The sequence below is a fragment of the Canis lupus genome, chromosome 23, assembly GCF_011100685.1.
Source record: "Canis lupus familiaris isolate Mischka breed German Shepherd chromosome 23, alternate assembly UU_Cfam_GSD_1.0, whole genome shotgun sequence".
Lineage (NCBI taxonomy): Eukaryota > Metazoa > Chordata > Mammalia > Carnivora > Canidae > Canis > Canis lupus.
This window is the reverse complement of record NC_049244.1, coordinates 52,315,632-52,341,272: the sequence shown is the minus strand read 5'-3', so window position 1 is coordinate 52,341,272 and position 25,641 is coordinate 52,315,632. Positions and strand designations below refer to the sequence as shown.

The 25,641-nt window shown below is 36.0% G+C and overlaps 1 protein-coding gene and 1 long non-coding RNA gene across 3 annotated transcripts in view; one reads left to right on the top strand and one right to left on the bottom strand.

Moving 5' to 3' along the window:
• Window positions 1-25,641, bottom strand: part of LOC119865448 (arginine and serine rich coiled-coil 1) — a 396,620-nt gene that overhangs the window by 108,745 nt on the left and 262,234 nt on the right. The window lies entirely within an intron of this gene.
• The window catches only part of LOC102154446, a 91,174-nt gene that overhangs the window by 7,990 nt on the left and 57,543 nt on the right, over window positions 1-25,641 (top strand). The window contains exons 2-4 of one of the 2 annotated variants that reach the window (XR_005377284.1): window positions 829-907; window positions 7,872-8,079; window positions 19,393-19,695. This is a non-coding gene — a long non-coding RNA (uncharacterized LOC102154446). The remainder of the gene's footprint in view (window positions 1-828; window positions 908-7,871; window positions 8,080-19,392; window positions 19,696-25,641) is intronic. The other variant, XR_005377285.1, reaches the window with a different exon arrangement.

Here is a 25,641-nt window from a genome sequence, read left to right as displayed (position 1 = left end):
TAATGACACTCATTAAAATATGACCAAAGCAAATTCCATTGGGTACTTAATCGTGAGCTTTCACCAATCAGGCAATTAACAAAATTTTTAAATTTCATGATAAATTTTTTCAAGGTAAATCTTTTTATTTGTCATTTGAAAAATATCAAGGCATAGGTTTTAGGTGAAATCTACAACACTTATTTTCTTTCAGTTCTTTAGTGCTAGAAAGATAGTCTTGAATGTCAAAATTCCTAAATCCTTTTCTGATTGGGATCCAGTAGTGTTTTCTTATAAAGTTCATCTGATTAAAACTTGGATTATCTGATTTGAAGGTAGGGTAAACCGTAATTTGATCCACCTAGATGAGATCACTTGCTTGGAATTAACTATGATAAACTAGTTGGTAAGAACAGGACTTAAAAGTGAAAAGAGGCTTTGAACAGTTTTTTTTTTTTTTTTAATATCTGCTTATTTATTTGAGAGAGAGTGAGAGAGTGTGAGTGTGAGTAGGGAGAAGGAGAATCTCCAACAGACTCCGGCTGAGTGAGGAGCCTCACGTGGGGCTTGATCTCACCACCCTGAGGCGCCCTGCTTTGAACAGTTTTGATGGCAGAAAAGTATCACTTGGTGCTTAATTTCATCTCAAATTTTAAATCAAATGAATGAATTAACCTTGGTCGCTTTTCTGGGATGCTACTTTTCTGAAATTTGACATTTAACGGCAACACTACAAGAATTTCCTAGGACCACAGTTTAGTAGGATGAAGTATGAAATGATATGGTAATTTCTGCTCTGCTCAAGGCTGTAAAAGTCTGGGATTGTTTTGTCCATATGTTCTCTTCCAGAGGTAGGTGCAACATTGATTTCTGAGGAAAAATCTGGCTTTCTTGGAAGTATCCCCTCTTGGCCTGCGTTCCTGTGGAGGTAAGAGGCTGGCTATCTAGAAGGGAGCACTCATGAAGTTCCTTGGTTTCCATAAAAGAATAGCAACCTGTTTATTTATCTCTAAAATGTAAGAATCCACCTCAACCAACCACAGAGTACCTGTACTTTAGGCCTCTCTGAGAGCGGAGAAGACTGAAATGCCTAGTACAAGGGCCTCTGTTCACATAGGAAGAATTACTGTAAAAACTGGCATTCTCTGTTTCTCCATTATACTGGTTTTAATTAAATTCAAGTAGAAACATCACAATACTATATTCTTGGATTGTATTTTCCTAATAGACTAGATTTCACGATGGTGCTTATGGCCTTTTATTGATGGACATTAAAAGTAACAAGTGCATGAAACCTGTTATCTCACTTCTTGCAATTATGATGTTGAGGATATTTATTATATACTGTATCCCATATGATGATGACAATGATAAGAGAGTAAAAAGTACATAAAACAACACTTCACTATTTCCGATATTTCATTTAATAAGAAAATCCCCTACATAAAGCCTCATGTGAGAATTCCTTTTTAGGAAGACCTTTGTGGTAAAGCTTGTAGTTCTCTTTGAGAATCTGCTTTTGGCTTTGGCTGTCAAAAAACAGAACAAATGACAGCAGCTTTATAGGTGCTTTTGATGTATGAATTTTGTTCTATTTTCCTCTTGCTCTTCACTGATTAATGTATATTTTTCCCTTTTTTGATTTTTAAAAATTCTCAGATTATTTTATTGCTTTGCTACAGAATCCTTCAAATAACTTATAGAGTAAATTAACAGATAAATAAGAGTGCGGTAGCACTGGATAGTAATGTTTTCCCTGTAGGTATATACAGATGACTAAATGAGTGAAAGTATATAAGTTGTACTGCACCTGGGACGCAGCATGGCCTCAACCAGTTTAAGTTCCCTTACCTAATCATTCTCTTCAGATGTACTACAAAATTTTGCAAATAACCTCATCATTCATGTACTTACCTCTCATCTTTTTTTTTCCTAGTGAAAACTGTTTTATAGGAAATTGTAATAGTTCTTCCCACTTACCATACTGTCCCCTTAGGGAAATCTCTGAGTGATTTTTTCATGGCGGTAATTAACTTTTGACTTCCACAGAAAAGCTCATAGGAGAGGTTAAAGAAGGAGAAAAGGAAAAAAAAAAATTATGTGAAGCAGAGACCTCTCAAAAATAAATGCCTTCAGGTAGGCAGAGTGGCACCATGGTTGTTTCAGGAGTTGGGGGCAAAGTTGAGAAAGGGAGAGAATTATATCTAATGGTGACATTATTTGTAAGAATTTTAAATACTTATAAACTACATTATAAACCACAGGTCTCATTTCAGATGTCCAGTGCAACAGTATGGGTATTAACAGAAGGAAGTGTTAGAGTGCCTGGTGGCGCAGTGAGTTAAGTGTGGGATTGTGTTTTCTGCTGGGGTTGTCATCTCAGGGTGGTGAAACTGAGGCCTGTGTTGGTCTCCACACTCAGCGTGGAGTCTGCTTAAGATTCTCTCTCCCTCTCCCTCTGCCTCTGCCCCCTGAGTGCGTATGTGCTTTCTCTCTCAAAAGAAATAAATCTTAAAAAACAAATAGTAGGAAGTGCTGTGTTGAGAATTCTGAAGTTATATCCAGACTCAGCATGAAAAAGTACACTGATCAACTAGCAATGTGTTACACATGCAGCCTAAAGAAGGAGAAATCAATGCTGCCTATTTGCTGCCTCTGCTGTATACAAAATAGGACAGTAATAACAAGGATGATGATGTTAAGACAACTGGAGTTATTGTAATCAGTTAAAGTACAAGTGATATATACAAATTCAAAGAGAAGAAAAAGTGATGAAATTCTTTTTCTGTTTTACTTATGTATTACCATACACATCTTCAAACATTTTTTCATAGACATTCTTAAGACACAGACATTCTAAACAGACATTTCTATGCAGAAAATACAAGACGGCTTCCAAGGTTAAATTCTGAGAATTATTTCCAAAAATATTTACTCCCTTAAATATGGAAAAGCATTCGCTTTTGTATGTCAGTTATCTTTGTTATGAAATACACCAACCCAAACTCATGCTTTAAACAGCCACCATCATTAATTTTGCTTATGAATTTGCATTTGGGCAGGGTGCAGTTGGGGTAGCTTGCCTCTGCTCCATGCAGCACCAACTGGGACGACACAAAGGTTGGGACTGACTTGACAACTGGGGATGCTGAATTTCTCTGATAACTTGCTCAGTCATGTGTCTAATGGTTGTTGCTGGCTGCAAGGTAGGAATTCAGTTGGTGTTGTCAATCAGAACACTTATAAAGAGGCCCTTCCGTGAGGCTGTTTGGCTTCCTCACTGCATGGAGGCTAGTCTCCTTGAGCAAGTGTCCCAAGAGGCAGGAAGTGGAAGATACCAGTTTCTTCAGGCCTGATCTGGAAACTAGTACTGTACCTTTTTGCTATATTCTAATGGTCAGTCACAAAGGCAGGTTTAGAAGAAGAGGACATAGACCTGTTCCTTAACAGGAGAGTGTCAAAGAATTTGGAGGCCATTTTTTAAAACTGAGAGAATCTGAAACTACTAACATGGTTGAGAGAGGTACAAAAAAGAGAAAGTTAACAAAAGAGAAAAGAGAAAACTAGAAAGTAAATAAAAGAAATCACTATAAAATATCAATAGGGTGGTAAAAAAGGTATGAAATGATTTTAAAAAGAAAGCATTAAATTGAGAGAATAAAGTAGGTATTGAGCATGTGTGATATATATACCTAGTGACCTTCAGGATAAAAGATATGGCCATATGTTCTGGACACTTAGAATAGTTCGTGATGTGTTAAAGGACAAGTCTAGATATATCACATCTTAAATTCAATGAAACTTTAAAATCAAAAGTTGATAAAAAATCTAATAAAGCAAAAACAACTTACCAGTAATCAGTGCAAATTTATGCTAATTATGTAGTTGAAGTCAAATATTATATTAACAAAGCCTTCCATGAACCAATTATAATAATTTGTTTTAATATAATGCAAAATAGTAGTCTTTGTCAGGCTCTTTATCTTGTCCAAGAAGCAAAAATATAAAATTATTATAGCTGTCTAAGATAACAAATAACCAGTACTTTTGTTCTCCATCTATAATGAGTTCTGGTTCAATTAATTCACATGACACTATTAATTAATGATAAAAAATGAAAGTCAATATTTACTGAGTTATTACATATTAGCAATTATTCTAAGTATTTTATATGCATTAGCTAATTTAATGCTCAATATTAATATCCCACTTTTGCCAGTGAGGAAACTGAGGCATGAGTATTTCACTGATTATTCAATGTCATTCAACTAGTAAATGGTAGAGCCAAAATACAGGCAATCTGACTCCAGAGGCCCAAACCAAACCCACTACACTCTGTAAAAGGCAAAAGGTACCAGTACACATGACTAAAAAAGCATTCTTCATATTTCATGAAAATAGTAGTTTTTAAATATGTAGTAGACTCTTTCAAGCTTGATTTTTTCATAAAAAAAAAAGAGAGAGAAGGATGAGTTAAATCACAGAATGAAATAAAACAACTTTTTCTCAAACTCTCTTTGGAAACAAGAAGCAGGTCATAGAGATATAAATCAGAAAAAAAAAGGATGACAGTAAGAGGGACAGTTGTAAGATGTTCCCTATTTTCCTGTCTCACACTGCCTTCAAGTAAAACACGATGAGAAAGACTCATTATTTGTCTAGGAGCAAATACAGGGGCTATGGAGGATACTTTTAACTAACAGTGAAATCGTGAATGACACTCAACAGAACTTCTATTGAATGTGTTCAGAGAAGATCCATTTGTAGTCCTCAAGGGACCCTCAAGGGTTAAACCTGAACGAAAATTCATTTTATCCTATCTAATGAAGATCAAAGTTAATGCCTCTTAGAGAAGGGATTTGCTTGTAAGAAAATGATAAACCCTCAAAACTCACAATCTGCTTTTATTGTTTTAACATCATCAAATACTAGAAAGGCTAAACAAAAAGAATTTTTTTAAGGATAGTTTTTTTAAGAAAATCAGAGAGAAATTAACTGTAAGAACTGTTAATTGTAAGAATGTTCCTATATAATCAACCTTCCAGTTCAGTAATGGAGATTACTAACTGTTAAATCATTAAGGGAATGATTTTAGAGTGGAGAGTGCTGAGGGGGGGCATGGAACTCCTTAATTCCCATTAGATTTTTCTTTTTTTAAAGAAGACTTAATATATGCACTCTTCTAGGTGGTGAAGATAAAGAGGTGACCTACAAAAGTTCTAAAGGAACAAAGTCCAATAGAGGAGGTCGACAAAAAAACCCACTTTTATAATACTGTAGTAGTAAGTCCTATAATACAGCTATTCAAACAGAATACAGAACAGGACACAGCTCTCACTCAGTCTGATGGACAACAGATAACTAAGACTTCCAAGAGAGGGTGATACCTGAAGTGATTCTTAAAGACTCAGTAGCATTGGGACACCTAAGGGGCTTAGCAGTTGAGCTTCTGCCTTTGCTCAGGTCGTGGTCCCGGGGTCCTGAGACTGAGTCCCACATCGGGCTCCCCACATGGAGCTTGCTTCTCCCTCAGTTTGTGTCTCTGCCTCTCTCTCTCTGTCTCTCATGAATGAATGAATGAATGAATAAATAAATAACATCTTTTTAAAAAATCCGCAAAATTTAACCAAAAAAAAAAAAAAGGAAGCAAACACAATGGCTCTGAAATAGTAATTTGAATGACATACATTTTGTGGTTCTAGTAGAGTTCATTGCAATTACATGAATAGGACCAAGAATCATCAGATAAAAATAAAAAACGTTCGAATCATATATATTACAATTTTAATCCTTCCTCCCTTCTTGTTTTTCTCTTTCCCTATATTTTTTCCCCTACCAAACATTCAAAATCTGTCTTATGAGTGAGGTATTTTTTTTAAGCAATGAAGACAGGAAAATAAAGAAAAATATCCTCTTTGAAATATCTTAAGGCAAGTTGGAAATCAAGTCTTTTTTTCATATAAACATGGAAGGGCATTTTTAAACGTTTACAGACCACCTTGAATTATCTTTAGGATAAAAATGGCAGGTAACAAAGATATCAAACAATGGCTCATGACTGAAAGTAGAATAAACACTGGTATTGTTCCGTATCTTAAATATATATCTAGCTCCAGTGAATGAAGAGGAAAAAGTAGGTTAGGAAGAGCTACATTCAGTCATTCATAAATATTTATTGATTATAACCAAACAACTCATAACCAGAATATATGTCAAAAGTGCTTTCAAATCATTTAAAAAATGTAATAATAGGAAAATGGGTTAAACACTTAGGTAGACACTTCATTAAAAGAGAAATTGAAGTTGCTAACAGATAAACAAAAAGGTACTAAATGTTTCTCGAATCAGAAATGTAAATTTAAAGCAAAATGATTTAAGCTTGGCTAAAATAAAAGTCCAGGTGATAAAGTAGAGCAATATACTATTTGGTGAGAAAGGAACTGGTATAACCAATTCAGGGAAGTTTCACATTGCTCAGTAAATTTGAAATTACACATACTCTATGACATCGCAATTTCACACTTAGGTATGGAGTTTATATAAGATCCTGTCTAATCATAAAGGGAGAGCCACTTCTACAAGAATTTTCAGGGTAGCCTTGTTCAATAAAGCTGCAAACTGAAGACAATGAATGCCCATCAACAGCCAAAAGGTTCAAAAAACTGCAATATGTTCATATAGTGAAATATCATATAGCATAAAATCAACACACTACAGCTACATGCAAACAGATGAATCTTAGAAAAACATTGAGAAAACGAAGACCCAAGAGAATATGTACTACATGATTCTAATTTAAAACAGGCAAAACTTAACTAACTATAGGGCTTAGCAATATATACTTAGGTGGTAGAGCCATAAACAAAAGCAAGGGAGTGATTACCACAATAGAGAGGAAGGTAGTAATTATGGACAGAAAGGGAAAAATGAGGACTTCTGAGGTGCTGGCAAAGTGGTGTTTCTTTTTTCTTTTTTAAAAGATTTTATTTTTTTCTTTGAGAGAGAGCTAGAGAGAGTGCGTGCACACAAGCAGGGGGAGGGACAGAGAGAGAAGCAGACTCTGCTGAGCAGGGAGCCCGACCGAGGGCTGGATCCCAGGACCCCAGGACCCCAGGATCATGACCTGAGTCAAAGGCAGACACTTAACTGACTGAGCCACTCAGGAGCCCTCAAAGTACTGTTTCTTGATCTGGGTGGTACAACAGAGGGATAAGCTTCATAATTTGGTGATCTGTGTACTTACATACTTTTCCTTATATTTCATACTGCAAAAGATTAAAAAGAAAAATCCTAAAGGGAACTGAGAAATGTGGAATAGCTGAAAATACAAAAGAAGTGAATGATTCAAAAAAGACAGAAAGACAGAGATTCATTGAGCACCTTCTACATGCTAGGAACTACGTTGGGTGTTGAGGACTTGGTGTAAAAAAGAGACATAATCTCTCCAAAACTCCGAAAGGAAGGTCAAACGAATCATCATGAAAATCATATTTAATTAAAAACTGATTGCTATGAAGGAAAAGTTCACAGTGCTTCAAGACACACTGACACACTGAGTTTTAGGTGTCCGGAAGGCTTCACCGAGATACAATACATAAGCTCAAACTTTAATAATAAGCCTAAATTAATCTGGGAGAGAAGGAGGAGGTGAGTATTCTAGGCAGATGGAATAGCACACATAAACCAAGGAGGTAAAAGCAAGTTGATGCCCACCAGGCACTAGCAGCAGGTCGGTGTGGTTAGACTCAGTAAAGTACGGTCCCAGACGAAGATGAAGAAGTAGACGTGGGCAAATCATGGAGGAACTTGTAGCCATACTAAGAATTGTGAGATTTTATCTCAGGAGCAATGGAAGGCATTGAAGATTGTTGTTTTGTTTTGTTTTTGTGCAGAGTAGTGACAAGTTCCAACTCATCGTTCAAGATCACTTTGGATGCTACATGAAGAATGAATGGCAGGGAGCAAGGAGGCTACTGCGACGGTCTGGGCAAGTAGTGATGAGGACTTGCCTGGAGTGAAGGCCCGGAAAATGGGCTTGGGGTTAAGATTACAGTGTATCCTAGAAGGCTACTGAGCACGCTTACAGCATGGATGTGGCAGGTGAGGAACTTGCCCCATCACTGTTTTGGGCAACCGGAGGGATGTAATGGATGGACAATGCGGGAGGAGCAGGATGAAACAAGGACTCAGGGCAATCTTGTCTTTTGACATTTAAGTAGAGGTGATCGGCGGTTAGTAAGCCTGAACTTGAGAGACAGGGTTGGGTTGAAACTCAGGAACTGTTGCAAACGGACGATATCTGAAGTCCTGGGAACGGACTTAAGGTGAAAATACAGAAGGGAAAAAAGGTCTAAGTACAAGACCGTTCCGTGAGGAGCACTCAGGAATCAGGTAGAGGAGACTAGAAGGAGCTATTAACAGATGACCGAGTAATAGCAACGTATGACACGGAGGACAGTGACCCGGCTAATGAGCCTGGCCTCTCCGTGTAGCGCAGGTGTGAAAGACAGTCTTTGTTAGTAATGATCATATACGGGAAGTACTGACCGTTCATTTTCTAAACGTTGTGAAATATTCACACTTTTCTGCAACAAACAGACTCAAACAGAATGTATCTTCCCTTACCTGGGCTCATTTTCCTATGTTTCCTCTATCTTGCTTAATGCTATTACTTACATGGCTTCACCTCTCCTGTACGTGGTCAATTCTGCTAATAAATTCATAAACATTTTTAATTTGCCCTCTTTTATGTTTATGATTCCTGTGGTTCTAGTTACACTACCTAAAGCACAGTTCAGCTCACTTTACTCTGTGTACAGAGGCATTAGCCTCTGAGCCTGTAAGTTTAATGAGCACCTACCATGTGCTAGCCACTCTTAAAAGATGTGGGATTTGTTCTTGCACGGAATTCCTGCCTCTGTGGAACTTACTTTCTAGTAGGGAAGCCTGTTGCTCAGACATTAATGAGGCACAAGCTATAATGCTAGGGAGTAATGAGTGCTATGAAGAAAAATAAAGCAAAAAGATTATGAGGGAAAGAAAATAAAGCATAGTTGTGTCTCTCCATCACCAACTATGCCTCTAGCAAGTTCCACACGCAGAAGTATTTGTCACTTCACCACTTTTTGCCTTTCCTCCTAGTACTTTTCTTCTGGCCTGTAAACTGTAGGAGGCAGGGATTACAATCCTCTGTGACCTCCAGTTCCTCTCATCTTGCAGATACTGAATTCAAATGCACCATTTTTTTTACAAAGTCATGAGTGTTCCTAAAAGATGCTGAAAAATCTTAATTGACTCTAAATGATTATCAGCAACAATTAAAATGTAATCAAAATCTCTAATTTGCTCCTATTTTTCCTGCTATGGCTATTTGCTTCTGTTTATTTCTTAGCTATGACATATGGTCCTAGTAATGTTTATAAATTAAGTTAATGTATATCAAGATGGCAAATCACACTATGTCTGCATTACCACTTCTGTTCTCTGGCTCGATGGCCTGTCACCTTTATTAAGGAGCACAGTCTGCCAGTGTTGGCTAAATTTAGTAAAGCAATAAATTGTGCTTGTGTTGACTCTCTCATTTCTAAGTAAAACTGCTGTATTTTCAATGTAATTTTGATGGCTAGAAGTCATCAAACATTAATCCTAAGGGTAAGAGAATAAATTTCAATACTGGCACAATTAGCCAGCTGATGAAGGTAACTACAGTTGGTTAGCATGGGCAAAGAGCCTCTGGTGGAATGTCTATCATGAAAAAGCTCCTTGGGATGTTGTGTATCCTTCCTGGCTAACCTCAACCTCTCTGACACCATCTCACTTCACAGACATGAAAGCTGATGTGCACAGTGATTACTTCACTTGTGAAAATTATATGGGCAATAAGACGCAAAGCCAGGATTAGAATTCAGAACAGCTCTCTCCGGCCCTGCAAAGGTTCTTTTCACTAGCTCTGGTATTTCTGAAACTCCACCTCTACAAAATCTGTGACATAGGGCAAGCAAGACTGAAGGATGTTGTGTTAAGCAAAGTTAAAGAAGATAACTTCAGAATTGCTTAAAATCTAGAATATGTTGATGCATGCTGACATGCTCTAAAAGAAGTACCCAGGATTTTCAGATGTATTTGGTGAATAATTTTTTTAACAGAGCACTTATTAATGGAGCATAATGGAAAAGAGTTTGGGGAACGTAAATCTGCCTCCTTTATTTTCAATCTTTTGACTTCAAAATATATGCCCAGGATGCACAGTTTACATATTATAAAGAATCTCTGAATTGATTTTACTTAATCTACTAAATAACAGAAGTTGTGGGGGAATTATTGATTTATAGTTAGTGGTGTAGGTCAGGTCCTCTGAGTTCATTACCCAAATGTGATATTTTGATCACTTAGGAATATTGGCCATTGCAGCATATTTTTACAGATACAAAAATAAATTGTGTTTAAAGTAGCTATAACATTAAGCAAGTTAATGGCATGTTTTTTAATAGACTGAAGGGAGCTTTTAAAGACATCCACATTCTTAGAATTAAGTCGTTTTATTCCCATTTCATGATGAAGGCATTTGAAATCTGCATTTCTGGCAAGTATGTTTAAATTTTAATTCTTCCTTTGACAACACGAATATTTGATTTCAATTGCTTTAAAACAAACTCTAAAAATCAATAACAAAAAGGACAAAGTAGTTTTGAGACTGTGATAAAAATAGGTACTAAAATGCTACTGGTTATACAGGATCTGTGGTGAATAGGTCAGCTCAAGGTCCCAGGTAAACATCTTGTTTGTGTCCTGAAGCCTTGTTTTCTGCATGCCTTATGCTCTCAGTAGGGTCCTCCTACTCGGGTCTAAACATGGGGCCACTGCACCCTATCGATCTTCTTTAAATCTCCAGAATAATAAATTTCAAGGCAACACAGCAGAAGCCGACTAAAGCCCTTTAATTACATCACTGCTGAAAGGAAATCATTGATCAATGGCATTATGGGAAAATAAACTGCCCCCCAAACCAGATCAAAGTCAATAAAATAGCTGACTAGCTGCCCCATTTGGGACTTCTGCTAGATTAGTGCTTGTGGACAAGCAAAAGGGATGATTCTAATGCATGCTGCTTACTGTCTTTTTGAAGCTCTCCCTGGCAGGTGTCATGCTCTGAGCATGGTTTTTGATTACTCTAATTAAATATAATATTATCAACAGATCTTCATATTGATCCTTAAAATCCCCCCCTTCTAAATGAAAAATTAAAAGCCTAGAGAGAGGGCCTCATAGGGTACCAGGTTATTTGAATGATTTTACCCCTTTATCAATTTTCTTCATGTTGAATTATTCTAATATTTATCAATATCAAGGTACCCATTAGCTTAGAAATTGTAAGTAATGTGCAAAATGAGTAATTTCATGACTTGTTCTTCCTGAGATTAGAAAAATTTGGTTTACACGAAGTTACAATCCTTGGCTAAAGTCTAAATAAATCATTTTTCCTATTAAGTGTTGCTGACCATGCCAGTCACTATTCTTTATTGATGATGTTATTTAAACACATTGTCAAATACATGTAACTCAATATGGCAAAGAAATCTTTTCTATCAGGTAATTAGTTCAGAAAACTGTAAAAACATTTTAAGAAAATAATTTTATAATAGCTTATGAACATCTGTTTACAGTTTTCAAATAGGCAAAACAATTTAAATGTTTAATGTCCTATTAATTCCACACATGAACATTTCAAGATGTACTCTTCTACTTGATTAAGAATAATAATCTGCAAACAAATTTGAAAGCTTCAAATCTCTTTTCAAAAGGAAAGAATATAAATTTAGAACATTTAAATATTTATAAACTTATTGGCACTTTAGTATTATTATATCATAAATCGTAACGCTACCTTTAAAGTAAATTGGAGAATTTTGAGAATAACTTAAATTTAAGAACATACAAAAGGAAACCTAAAATATCAGATACAATGACTCATTTATGGGTATTACTTTTGCAACTCGACCCAGGAAAAGCTAATAGCCATGCCTTCTTCCATTCTACATTTCTTCTTATTCATTCCCTATTCCCTCAGGTGGTTCTCATTGCTAATGCCCAAATGGCATCAACCTGTTGTTTAGCACATCTATGAAAAGGCTAGCCTGCTGGCTAATTTACCAAGGGATTAAAGGCCTGAAACCACTTCAATCTGCTACTTTGTTTCCATGTAAAAGCCTTACCCATGACACCAGTTCCCCCATGTTAAAACTGAAAATCTCTTTAAAAGAAAGAAAAATTCAATGTGAGAACTGTTTAAGAGAGAAATTGTATGCCAAAAATAATATTCTGCATCCATGAACACTGCTATAAAATTGCATTCTGTTGGTCAAGTCCTGCATTATATACTAAAATGAATTTCAGATATCAAATGTTTACCATTTCATAAAATTAAGAGAATTAACACAGGTACCGATGGTCGTAGGAGGGAATATTGGGGGACCATGAGGATTAATGTAAAGCTAGATATGGATAGATATACTTCATTATTGCAGCACACTATTTAATTAAAATTCATATTTGTGTGTATTTTGTTGAATGTAAAACATTATGGTAACTGCATTAATCCACACAGGAAAACAGAAAGCAAAGAGGCAACTTCCTGAGTTTTTGATTTAGTAAAAATAAAGACCTCAAGGTTCATTATTCTCACAAGAATTGATAAGCACACATATCAATTAATTTTTCTACATGAAAAATATCTGCTCGCTCTATATTTTAAATCAGAACAAGCTTTAAGTTGATACATTTTATGCAAAACACATTTACAGTTTTTCCTATTCAGTTAAAGTTTATCGTCCAGTAAAACTCATAGCAGTATCTTCCTTTAATAACTTTGTTAGTTCATAAAAACCATTATAATAGCACAAAACCTGTGCTAAGAGGTGCCATTAAAACACTGAAAAAAAACCCCATATTTTTAAGGTGTATTCATTACCTAATTTGAACGAAAGCAAACTGAACTGGAAAAAAAATGTAGGGAACCTGTATTTATGTCTTATTGGAGAATAAATGACTAAAATGAAAGCACATATTCATTACATCCTTGCTACAGGTCAGTAAATCTGTTTTACCAATGACTTCAGGACTATCAGAATTAAAGTAGAACTGTATATTAGAGAGGATAAGTTTCCATTTTAAAGTAATCAATTTTCTCTAAAAAATTTTTTCCCAGTCAAAAACAAATTTCAGTAAATTGACTAGACAAGCCATTATTTCACAATATTTCTCTGATGTTTATTTATTATAACCCTGAGAAGTGAGTGAGAAAAAAAGCACAATGACAAAACAGTTGACCCAATAAAAGCTAAATTATGAAGTAGTTTATAGCTTATAGGAGTGACCTGGAATAGATCATTGAAAGGGAAGACAAATATTATTGTTTCTCTCTTCATTTCTTTACTGTCATGACTAGTGTCCCCTGAACCTATTGGTGCCAACAGCGCAGATTTGCTGGAATGCAAAACAATGCCAGCAATGGATATGTCGTGCCAAAGGCTTAAGAGAAAATGAATGTGCTCTAAGTTAGGATCTGTATGATATTCAAATTCAAAGTACTTCACATAAGGACAGGACACTCAAGGTCCCATTTCAATCACAATTTTATTATAGTGACAAATATGAAATTCTGACTGCCAATAAAAATACTGAATTTGATGTAGTTCTGTGCAAAATTCATGGCCTTGAAAGATATTCTACAAACTGTCACCCCCAAGGACCATAATGGATTTGTCTTTAAAGAAAAATGTTTAGAGTATGAATTACCAAATATATTTTATGTAAGTTTTCACATTTTAAATCAAGAATTGTAAATTATTTTCTCAGTTGACATTTATTGACAAAATTAACATTAAGTGGAATTTTCAGATTCCCCTTAATCAAGAGTTATATAATAATGAAATCTATTTTAAGTATTTATTTTCTACCAGAACTAATGTGAATTTCTTTCACAGAACAGTATGTTGAATTTTATATGGTACAAATGAAAATTATTTAAAAATTCTACTTAAATTGCTCATAAAATATAAGCACATATATGTTAATAAATTACTATAAAAAGTAATGATTTTAACTTTAGCCTTTAAACAATAGAGAAAATGGTTTAGTGGCTTTCATTTATTTTTTTAAGTCGAGCAAAAATATAAACTAGAAAAACAGGGTGGTTTCTTCCAAATTTATATCTTCACTGGGGTATATTTTCTAAACACTAAATTCTTGAGGCATAAAACAACTGCTAAATTTTACTTCTGATTAAAATTAGAAATAAACAGATATTTCACTGTCACATCCTTATCTTCACAGAAGCGCTTACTTTTTTTTTACTTAAAGAAAAAAGAGAGAATAAGCTATACAATGGCGAATGATTTCTACCATCCCCCATAATTCACCAAAACCAGACTGCTTCTGTGTCTCTAAAAAAGGAAGGAAGACATTGGATGCAAAGCTTCAACAAACTATTATTACACGCTTTTCCAGTCCATTAAAAGAAAGTAATTTAATCAGTTTATAGTTTCTCAGGAAAATCTCATTCAGAGAAATTTTATTGCCAGCTATCTAAATAGTAAATACCTATTATCCTCTCAAAATGAGTTTTTGCTTGCCAAGGGCAAACCCATTGCTGTTATTGTAGAGCTCTGTCAGAGAAACAAGAAGTTAAAAAGGTTATAAAGATACCATTAACGTCATGGGACTGTCTTGTCAAGACTCAAAAATACTTAGTAATTGAGGGTTTTATTCAAAGTGTATTAGCACCCACATAAACAGCACAGTTAATATGATGCTTTAGGCTTTATTTTGTTACAGCCCAGCAAAATCACCTACAAACGGCTGAATGCTGTAAATGTATCTGCTGGAGAGCACAACTCATTTTATCATCTGGTTCTAGCATGAGTCTTTGAAGAAAATGTCAATAACATACACACAGCTTAAAGGCAAATTTAGATCCAACCAATGAGAACAACAGAAAAAAAAAGCAAAAATGATAACTAATTGGTCCTAACAGCATGTGCCTTTGATAGAAGTATGAGGGTAAGCAAAGGGCAAATGCTCTTTATTTAATTTATATATTCTAATTTTAAAAGAAACTGCTACAGTATAGTTTACATTAATGTTCATTAATATACCAAACTATGAATGATTTCACTGAAACAACAGACAATAAAATAATTCTACCTGTCATTTTACTTGTCAATCCACTGATTTCCAGAAATAAAATGATCTTCTATGCCAACTGACTGATTTTAAAGCTATTTACAGAGAAACTATTCTACTACAATTTTTTACATTTAGTAAATCCATAATACAACCCTTGAACTTATTCACCTGTCAGCTCTAACAATTATATAACCAATAAACATTTAAAGAAAATCTTTAAGGATTTACCTGCCTTCAGTTTTTGAATTACTGATCATTCTATGCCTATACTTCCTTCTCTTCAGATCACTGTCAGTATAAATACAGAAATACAAAGTTTATAAAAAGTGGCCTGATGAGGGATTGATTTTTTAATAAACATCAATATTTACTTTTAATAAGTCAAATATAAGCAGAGTAGAAGAGTGAGAAAAAGGTCTCAGTAATATATCTTCTGACTGGGGAAGAAACTGGATGGTTAAACTTTAAGAGCAGCACATTCAAGTGAATGACGGAAGCATAGAAATAATTAAACTGTAGCTACAGTTACTCAAGGTAGATGGAACTAACCCAAACAAGACCGCTGGGGAATGAATTCCTTTCAGCCGTCAAAGCCCAGCTCTGTACCGCTCCCTCCATTCATTTTTTCTAGACTACTTCCACTATCCCTTTCCCCTGCACCTTATATAAAATTCTATTATCCTTAGTACAGTGAGTGTCTTCAGACAGGGAGTGTGAACTGTTCATTTCTGGATACTTATGACCTGTCGTGTTATCTACGCATAGAGTAACAGTCAAAAAAATGTTCATTAAATTGGCAATTAGGCCATGATTTTATTTGGACTCCAAATCATGATGATTTGTTTCTGTGAAATGGTCAAAGACCTTATCATATAGTTTTCAGTGGCTCTCCATACCTCTATTTATTAAAGACAATTATTAAACACGAACATCTTACATATAAGACATAAGACCATTTGCCCTTTGCTTACATCTTAAGTATATTACTTCACTTTAAAGAAATCTAAAGTGATTCAGAAATGATGCTTCTGGAATCTACTCACTTAGTTAAGTTTATTAAATGCCTTATTTGCTTACAGGAAAAGCAGTTAAAGATACTGATCTTAAAGCTGCTGTATAAATGATCAAGCGTTAAAAGTTTAGGAAGTAAAAGAGAATACTCAGGATTTGCAATTTCTTAGTAACTTCTTTTAGTTCTCAGGGCAACCTGATTTTCATCCAGATTTTTCTCTTTCCTGTCCCAAACCATAAGTAAACAAATAAAGAAATGGTGAGGGGAGCTGTTACACGGTTCCAGTCTGGAAAAACAGATTTCACTTCTGGGAGGGCTGAGGGAACATGTGGGTACAAACAGGCAAAAGGCTGTCAATCTGGTGATATCTTCCTTCTCTGAAAATCCAGAGAGGAATCATGAAACATCTTTGCCAACGATGACTCCATAGTACATCTTTACAAAGGTAAATTCCAGTATTTGCTGACAAACCTGATAAAAATATCTCTCTGAGATTCCATCATTTAGAAGATTAGTAAACTGGGTGTGGATGCCCTTTATCAGTATCTTCCGTTCCTCATTAGTCTACTTTTGAAGGAAGACTAATTTTCTAAATTCCAAAAATAGTACTTGCTTAATGGAGGAAAATAACCAAATAATATAGAAGCGTATGAAGTAAAATCTGAACATCTCCACACTTACTCCCATTTTGCAGTATTCGTAGCCCCTCCTTAACTCTGCGGAAGAGGAGGTAGTGCTCACAATGGGTAAGAACAGGCCCTAGAGCTAGATGTTTACTGGAATTATCTACGATGATGAAAATGTTCTGGATTTGTGCTGCCCAAATAAGGTGCAAAACGGTTAACTAACAAACAAATAACTGTTCAACATGTACAGAAAAGGACCTGGCTAGACCAGAATTATCCTCTAAACTATAGCACTAGGGGATCCCTGGGTGGCTCAGCAGTGGAGCACCTGCCTCCAGCCCAGGGCGTGATCCTGGGTCCCGGGATCGAGTCCACATCGGGCTCCCTGCGTGGAGCCTGCTTCTCCCTCTGCCTGTGTCTCTGCCTCTCTGTGTCTCTCATGAATAAATAAATAAAATCTTTAAAAAATAAATAAACTACAGCACTAAAAGGCTTGCCCTTGTTAATTAGTAAGGAAAAGCAGCAATCGGTATCAGAACTCATTCCACGTAAATTTGTAGAACGCTGTATACAGGTATGTGGAGTCAGTTTTATTGTAGAGGGCGAGTTCAGTCATTCCCTGCAGAGCTTTTTGTCATCTTCATCTCAAAGAACCCTTCCACAGTATAGTTTCCTTCAGCTAACAGAAGAGATATTATCTTACCATTAGTGTCAAGGTTCTCTAGATGGGCAAAATAGGAAAACAGTGAACTTTTTCAGAATTCTGGTTTAATAAGGCTTATTTCTCTCTAGGTGTGCTTTATGTTATAAATGATCCATACTTTATATTATAATTCATTGCACTTGCCTCCACTAACCTGTGAAAAGTATCTGAAACTAGACATTTTTGGAATGCCAAAGCTTCATTTCACTCTGATTTGACCCACAAAATACGGGTACTAAGTCAAAGTACCAGTCTATCATTTTACTTCTCCAAAGTCTTGGATTAGGCCTGGGCCATGTTGATTCCATTCCCTGACACCCACTACCCTTTCTGCCCGTGAGTAATCCAACTTTAAAGTTCTGTCTGTCAACAATAAATTCGCAGAGATCCCAGAGACAGTTCCTGGCAAGGGAATACTTACTTCCACCTAGCAGCTAGCCAGCTAAGGTAGGTAGGTAGATGGATAGGTAGGTAGGTACGTAGCTAGCTAGCTAGATCCGTATGCAGACAAAGAGCCGAGTTTAAGAGAAAGGGTCTCACTTCTAGCTCCTCATGTTTTTACTTTTAGTACAAGTCTAAGTGCAGAAGCACATCTTTTCTTTCTCCTGGCAGTTTTTTTTTTTTTTAAGATTTATTTATTTATTTATTTATTTATTTATTTATTTATTTGAGAGAGCGTGCGCGCACGAGCAGGGGAGGGGCAGAAGCAGGCTCCCCACTGAACAGAGAGCCTGCCAGGGGACATGTCCCAGGACTTCGGGATCATGACCTGAGCTCAAGGCAGATGCCTAACCCACTGAGCCACCCAGGTGCCCCTTTCTCCTGGCAATTCATCGGTATTTTCGGCATAGATATCCTCAACCCCTCATATGAAGAATGTTCCCTTGCTACAAGCTCTGAGGTGAGAAAAAAAAACAATACCAGAAGGTGATAAGGAATGTTCTTCTACTACGTTTTTTTTTCATAAATACCAATTATGACTCATGATAATGCTAAACTACCAAAAAGATAGGTGGAACAGAGATAAAGAGAATAAATGCTTATAAAGTACAAAGGAAAAACAAAACAAAACAAAAAACTGTGAAAGCTATAGCCTCTCTTGGGAAGAAGGAAGGGGAAATAAATAACAGTTCTAAAAAATAAATGCCACAATGATACTATCATAGAGAATACTGTGATATATTATAAACTCATAATATTAGTATACACTATTTTGTGTTTTATATAATAATGACAACCCCTTACATTTAACTTTCATGTAGCTATACAGAGGAGGTATGCAATTGTAATTTGCACCTTAAAGATAGATCTATTACACAAAAAGTATATATAACAGTAACCAATTTGGGAGAGTTATTGTAATATACTTAATATTTTATACAAAAGAAAAAGTGGGTCATTTACATTAAGTATTCTTGAATATTCGGGGGGCCAGCATTTATTCTTTCAGGTAATATCACCATGTGGGTACCAAAATTACAATGCACACAAATCCACTCATCAAATAAATTTCTCTTGTACACAGGATAAACAATTTAATAAATTAAAATTAGAAATAACCATGTTCTTTGATGAATCACTTTCATGAATACTACTCATGCCTGACTTTTAATCAACCTCTTTACTTCTCAGTGCCCTTATCTGTACTCTGGGGACAATAATATTGTTCTATTTTTTTCTTAAAATTGTTGTAAGATAGGAGACATTATATGTAAAGTGGTCAGTACAATGCCTAGTAAATTATAAATACCTAGTAAGGCAGATACTACAAAAAGCAATACTTGTTAATACTATCATTACATTTAACTTACTTATTTTCAATCTGACTTTGTTTGGGTTTGTTATTTTAAGATCTCTTCTACTGTTTTTTTTTTTTTTTTCTTTTTAAGATTTTATTTATTTATCCATGAGAGACACAGAGAGAGGCAGAGACACAAGCAGAGGGAGAAGCAGGCTCCATGCTGGGAGCCCGATGTGGGACTGGATCAGGCCCTGAGCCCAAGGCAGAGGCTCAACCACGGAGCCCCCCAGGTGCCCCAGATCTTTTCTACTGTTACATAAAGTGTTACATGGGAGCTGCCACAACATGGACACATGCTGCTCTTTCCTCCAACTTTCTCGATTGCTCACTTTCCCCATTTGGAAGGCTCAGGCCAGGCCCAAGATCACCAGCTTGGTCAATAGCTGTGCAGGTAATAAACCTGGCTGTGTCCAGGCTCCACTTTACTGAACTCAATTTTGTAGTTCTGAATTCACTATTCGTCCATGAAAGGACTTCTGGTATAGTATTTCCCTTTTGGCTTTAGGCCTTGAGGCACTAATTTGACCTAACACTCTTCCAATTGTCACCTCACAGAAGGTGTTCAAGGACTGGGAAATCTCTGTTTCTGGCCACAGGCCCTGAGATTACCATCCCATAATCAATCCTTTATAGGAAGACTGCTACTCAAATCCATTATTTGAAGAAATTTTGCCTAAGCATATTTATTAGATTAGATTAAGATACCCAGAGGGAAACAAAGTTCTCGAACAGTGATTCTCAATGGGCATGGTAACTGTCCCTAAGGCACTCTGGAGATTTGTGATGATGTTTTTACTTGGAGTGACTTGGAAGAGACATGTGGCATTAAGTAGGCACAGGTCAAGGATTCTAAAGTTCCTGCACTGCTCTAGAAAGAATTATCCTCTGTTCCACATGACGTTTGAATGCCTTACCAGACATACATGTAGATGAAAATGGGTAGATGAAAAGACATGGCTTTTTATAATTAGTTGAGTTTGGAATCTAATTACATGTAACCACAAAGTATTTTTTGACATGGCTGAACTCATGTTGAATTTTCCATGATGCAACTACTAGGCAGACATGAAAAGAAAGTGATTTCTTTTTTTTAATGATTGATTGGTTGATTGATTAGAGAGAGCATGAGCAGGAGGGACAGATGGAGAAGGAGAGAGAATCTCAAGCAGACTCTGTGCTGAGTGCAGAGACCAACTCAGGGCTTGGTCTCACGACCCTAAGATCATGACCTGAGCCAAAACCAAGAGTTTCATGTCTCCCTTAAATTAGTGAGGAAACTATTTATTTTTAAAAATTGTGTGTATAGAGGTGCCTGGTTGGCTCAGTAGGAAAAGCAAGAGTTGATCTTGGAGTTGTGAGTTTGAGCCCCACATTGGGTGTAAAGATTACTTAAAATATTAAAAAAAAAAAAAAAGTAAAATTGTGTGTACAAATAACTTATATTTTCTACAACATTTTATTTTGGGAAAGTAAAGCAGATGCTACAAAATATTTATCATAGAAAGAAACTAGTAGGACCTACAGGGTTGGGAAACACGACCTAGAAAGAAGTCACACTACTCTCCTTTCCTATTGTTGAGTCAAAAATCACTGAACATATTAAGTCTTTGTTCATTGTAGGGAGTAATTTTTTTTTTTTAAAGGTTTTATTTATTTGAGAGGGACAGAGAGAGATCATGAGCGGGGGAAGGGGCAGAGGGAGAAGTAGACTACGCACTGAGCAGGGAGCCTGACTCTGGGCTCAATCCCAGGACCCTGAGATCATGACCTGAGCTGAAGGCAGACGCTTAAACAACTAAGCCACCCATTGTACTTTCTTTGCTTTCTTACTAAGAGAACCCCACCAATCATATCAGTGAGACTGATCAGCAGAAAAAGATCTGGGAAATGCAGTGATGGTGTCTTTTTTGAGAGAGACAAGAATTCTAGAAAAATATACAATTGATGAAATAGTGATGTAAATTTATGATTAGTAGGGAAATCTTCAGTGGACAAGTGAAATGTCTAGGGAGTTCAAAGGGAAGGGGAGGCAAAATCAGCCTTTAATGCCAAGTTCCATTTATTCTTCCCTAATTTCACTAGTTAGAGCTAATCATTCTTTCTATAATCCATTGTCCTTACCGCTCATTTGTACAAAGAACTGGGTTATGTAACTGTCTGTATCTGTTCCTCTAACTTGGCCATAAACTTCTTGGGTAGATCATATTGAAGACTGATTTTGTCTCCCATAATGCCTGGTAAATTGTCAAGTATATGTATATTTGTGATTAGATCCTAGTAATGTTGCCATTTTAAATCAACGAGACCTTTGACAGGTCCTGCAACTTCTCTCAGCTTTATTTCCTCATGTTTAAAAATGGGAATATTAATATCTGAATTAGTTATTTCATGACAGTATGTGAGATACATGAAATAATGTAAGGGTTGATGTTTTAAAAATGGTAGCATAATCCATAAATGTAGAGTGATATTACTATTAATATATATAGATCATTTTTCTATAAATATATTAAAATTCAATACACTGTATAAAGTGATTTCATGTCTAGCACTAATTTCTTAAAAATAAAATAATTTATCTCCAATTTTAATGAAAACCAGAGAGAAAATTAATCAAGAAAATTTTACATTATATTAATGTTTGATGAAAAATATCTATTTGAGTAGTAAAGGAAGCATCAATAGCAGTCAGCTAACATCTGACAAAGATCAACAAACATGAATATTGTGCTGGGTAAATCTTCCCAATCTAGTTTTTATTTCACTTCTTCATACTTATTTGCTATTGACTTCAAGCACATTAAATGAAGTTTCTTAGCCTGCCAAGATGATAGATAACATTTCTGTGCATTCTTTTTTATCACCATGGCCATTTTTAGTGTATGTGTGGGTATTTGTGCATGTGTATGTATTGATGTCTTTGAGACACCAGACATGGCTTAGACATGTATTAATAACCTCTAGTGAGGACATATAGACATCTAATTTTGCAAAGGCTCATTTCACAAAACATACTATGCATCAAGTCAAGATTTTATTTTTAACATAAATTTTTAAGATACAAAGGGAAAAAAACTAAATCCTTACTTATCTTTATCCTTGGTCACATGCTAAAGGTTATCTTGACATTTGTCTGGATTTAAAATATAAGCAATATCAATACTTAAAGTATTTTCTGTAATAGAAAATACAGTTTTTTTTCCCACCTTATTTCACAGTAGTTTAAATAATTAACAAAGATATTAAGGCATCCTATCCAGTGACAAACTATGGAATTTTAAATGCAAACACTGTAGATCACCAGTTTGGTATGGATGATTCATCCTTACACATTCTGGTTGGCTTAACATACACAATATTTTTGATAAGCTAAAGGAACTACCTTAAGACTGTTATCACTATTATTTGATCATAGATTGCTTTCTATTTCTTACCAAACTCCAACATGCTTTTTAAAATCCCCAAATTGGGACCCCTGGACAGCTCAGTAATTGTCTGCCTTTGGCTCAGGGCACGACCCTGGGGTCCTGGGATCCAGTCCCGTGTCGGGCTCCCTACATGGGGCCTGCTTCTCTCTCTGCCTGTGTCTCTGCCTCTCTCTCTCTGGGTCTCTCATGAATAAATAAATAGAATCCTTAAAAAATTAAAAATGAATATATGAATAAAATCCCCAAATTGCTTAATCTGCATTGTAGGTCAAAAGTTGGAGTGATCTAGAACCCAAAGCCATAGAAAAGAACCAAATGGAGGTGGGAATCCTCTCTGATTAGATACTTTGATGATTGTATGTGATTAAATGGCTTTTAATTGCCTGTAGTACTCAGAGAATGAGACAGGTTTAGCAGATAGTCCTGATATTTTTATTTGAGGCATATATATAAGTAGATCTTTGCCTAATTACTCAGAGGTCATATTTATGTAATAATTCAGTTGACATACTATAAACTCTCCTTAACAGTTAATCTTAGAAATGATAAATATACATGGAAATTCTGGTGAATTCTAAAAATCTGTAACATATGACATATATAACTTCACAATGAATGTTCACTTTATGTGCTCCAAAAGAAATACTCAATTGGGATAAGAGGCAGAAAGTTTAAAAAACAAAAAATTTCCTTTTCAAAGACCTCTAGGATTCATTAACTTAGTCTCTGTATAATCTAGGATATAAAATTTCTGTATTATTTCTTTTTTCTGACACCATTTTTAGAGAGAGCACTATAATTTATGATTTTATCTTATCCCAAAGCTATAAATATGACAATACATTCTTTCAGTCTACCTTGCAGCCAGGACTATTACAATTTCTGCATACTTTCTCAATGTTGGTTGAAAACTAAATCAAACATTATTTTTCTTAATGAAAAAGTCACCAACAAATGTATGTCACATGTGAGTTTGGGTTATATTACATTTTGTTATATAAACAAAGAAATAGCATGTACTTCATGTTGTTGGTTTTTTCCCCCCATAAATGAAATGTTTCCTAGTTCACTGTTATTTGTTCAAATATTCATTTTTATTTCATGTACTGCTATAGACAATGAAGTCATTCTTTTCTATGATTTCACTATGACAGGTAATGAAACAATTTTTTTCCTGATCTAGTAAACATGACTGAAACTACAGTCTTCGGACAACTACATTAAATAACTGATTAGGGAATTTAAGATTATGTAATTTCCCAAATAAGTGACTAGCTCCAAATTTTTGTATCATAAACATACAGATATTGCAAATAGACAAGGGAGTAGGATGGGCAGGGCACTATGTGGAAGAACTATTCCTCATCTCTCTTTTCTAAGTCTGCATTTTCTAGATAAAGAAAGGTTCAGGGAAGTTAAACAATTAGGCTACTAACAATGAATTACATTTCCCCAATGACAAGTGATGCGGATCATTTTCTCATGTGTTTGTTGGCCATGTGTAGTAGGTCTTCTTTGGAGAAATGTCTGTTCATGTCTTTTGCCTGCCCATTTCATGATTGGATTGTTTGTTTCTTTGCTGTTGGGTTTAATAAGCTCTTTATAGATCTTGGATACTAGCCCTTTATCTGATAGGTCATTTGCAAATATCTTCTTCCATTCTGTAAGTTGTCTTTTAGTTTTGTTGACTGTTTCTTTTGCTGTGCAGAGGCTTTTTATCTTGATTGCCATCAGGGAAATACAAATCAAAACCACAATGAGATCCCACCTCACACCAGTGAGAATGGGGAAAATTAACAAGACGGGAAACAACACATGTTGGAGAGATTGTGGGGAAAGGGGAGCCCTCCTGCACTGTTGGTGGGAATGTGAGCTAGTGCAGCCACTCTGGAAAACTGTGTGGAGGTTCCTCAGAGAGTTAAAAATAGACCTGCCCTACGACCCAGCAATTGCACTGCTGGGGATTTACCCCAAACATTCAGATGTAATGAAACGCCGGGACACCTGCACCCCGATGTTTCTAGCAGCAATGTCCACAACAGCCAAACTGTGGAAGGAGCCTCGGTATCCATCAACAGATGATGGATAGAGAAGCTGTGGTCTATGTATACAGCGGAATATCACTCAGCCATTAGAAATGACAAATACCCACCATGTGCTTCGACGTGGATGGAACTGGAGGGTATTATGCTGAGTGAAGCAAGTCAATCTGAGAAGGACAAACATTATATGGCCTCTCTCATAGGGGGAATATAAGGAATAGTGAAAAGGGATCACAGGGGAAAGGAGAGAAAATGAGTGGGAAATATCAGAGAGGGAGACAGAACATGAGAGGCTCCAAACTCTGGGAAACGAACAAGGGATAGTGGAAGGGGAGGTGGGCGGGGGGATGGGGTGACTTGGATGATGGGCATTGAAGGGGGCACTTGACAGGATGAGCACTGGGTGTTATACTGTATGTTGGCAAATTGAACTCCAATAAAAGAAAGCAAGCAAGCAAAGAAAGAAAGAATAAACAGTGTATATAAAAAAAAATAACAATGAATATGGGCACCTGGGTGGCTCAATGGTTGAGCCTTGGCCTTTGGTTCAGGTCATGATCCCAGGGTTCTGGGACTGAGTCCCACAATGGGCTCCCTGTGAGGAGCCTGCTTCTCCCTCTGCCTAAGTCTCTGTCTCTCTGTGTCTCTCATGGATGGATGGATGGATGGATGGATGGATGGATGGATAGACAGATAGATAAAGATAGATAGATGATAGATAGATAGATAGATAGATAGATAGATAGATAGATAGATAGATAGAGCTTTAAAAAAAAAAAAAAACCCAGCCAATGAATATGCAAACAAATAGGGCCAACTTCCATCTTGGGGGGGGCGAAATAGACTGGTTGGAACTCAAATTCCAAT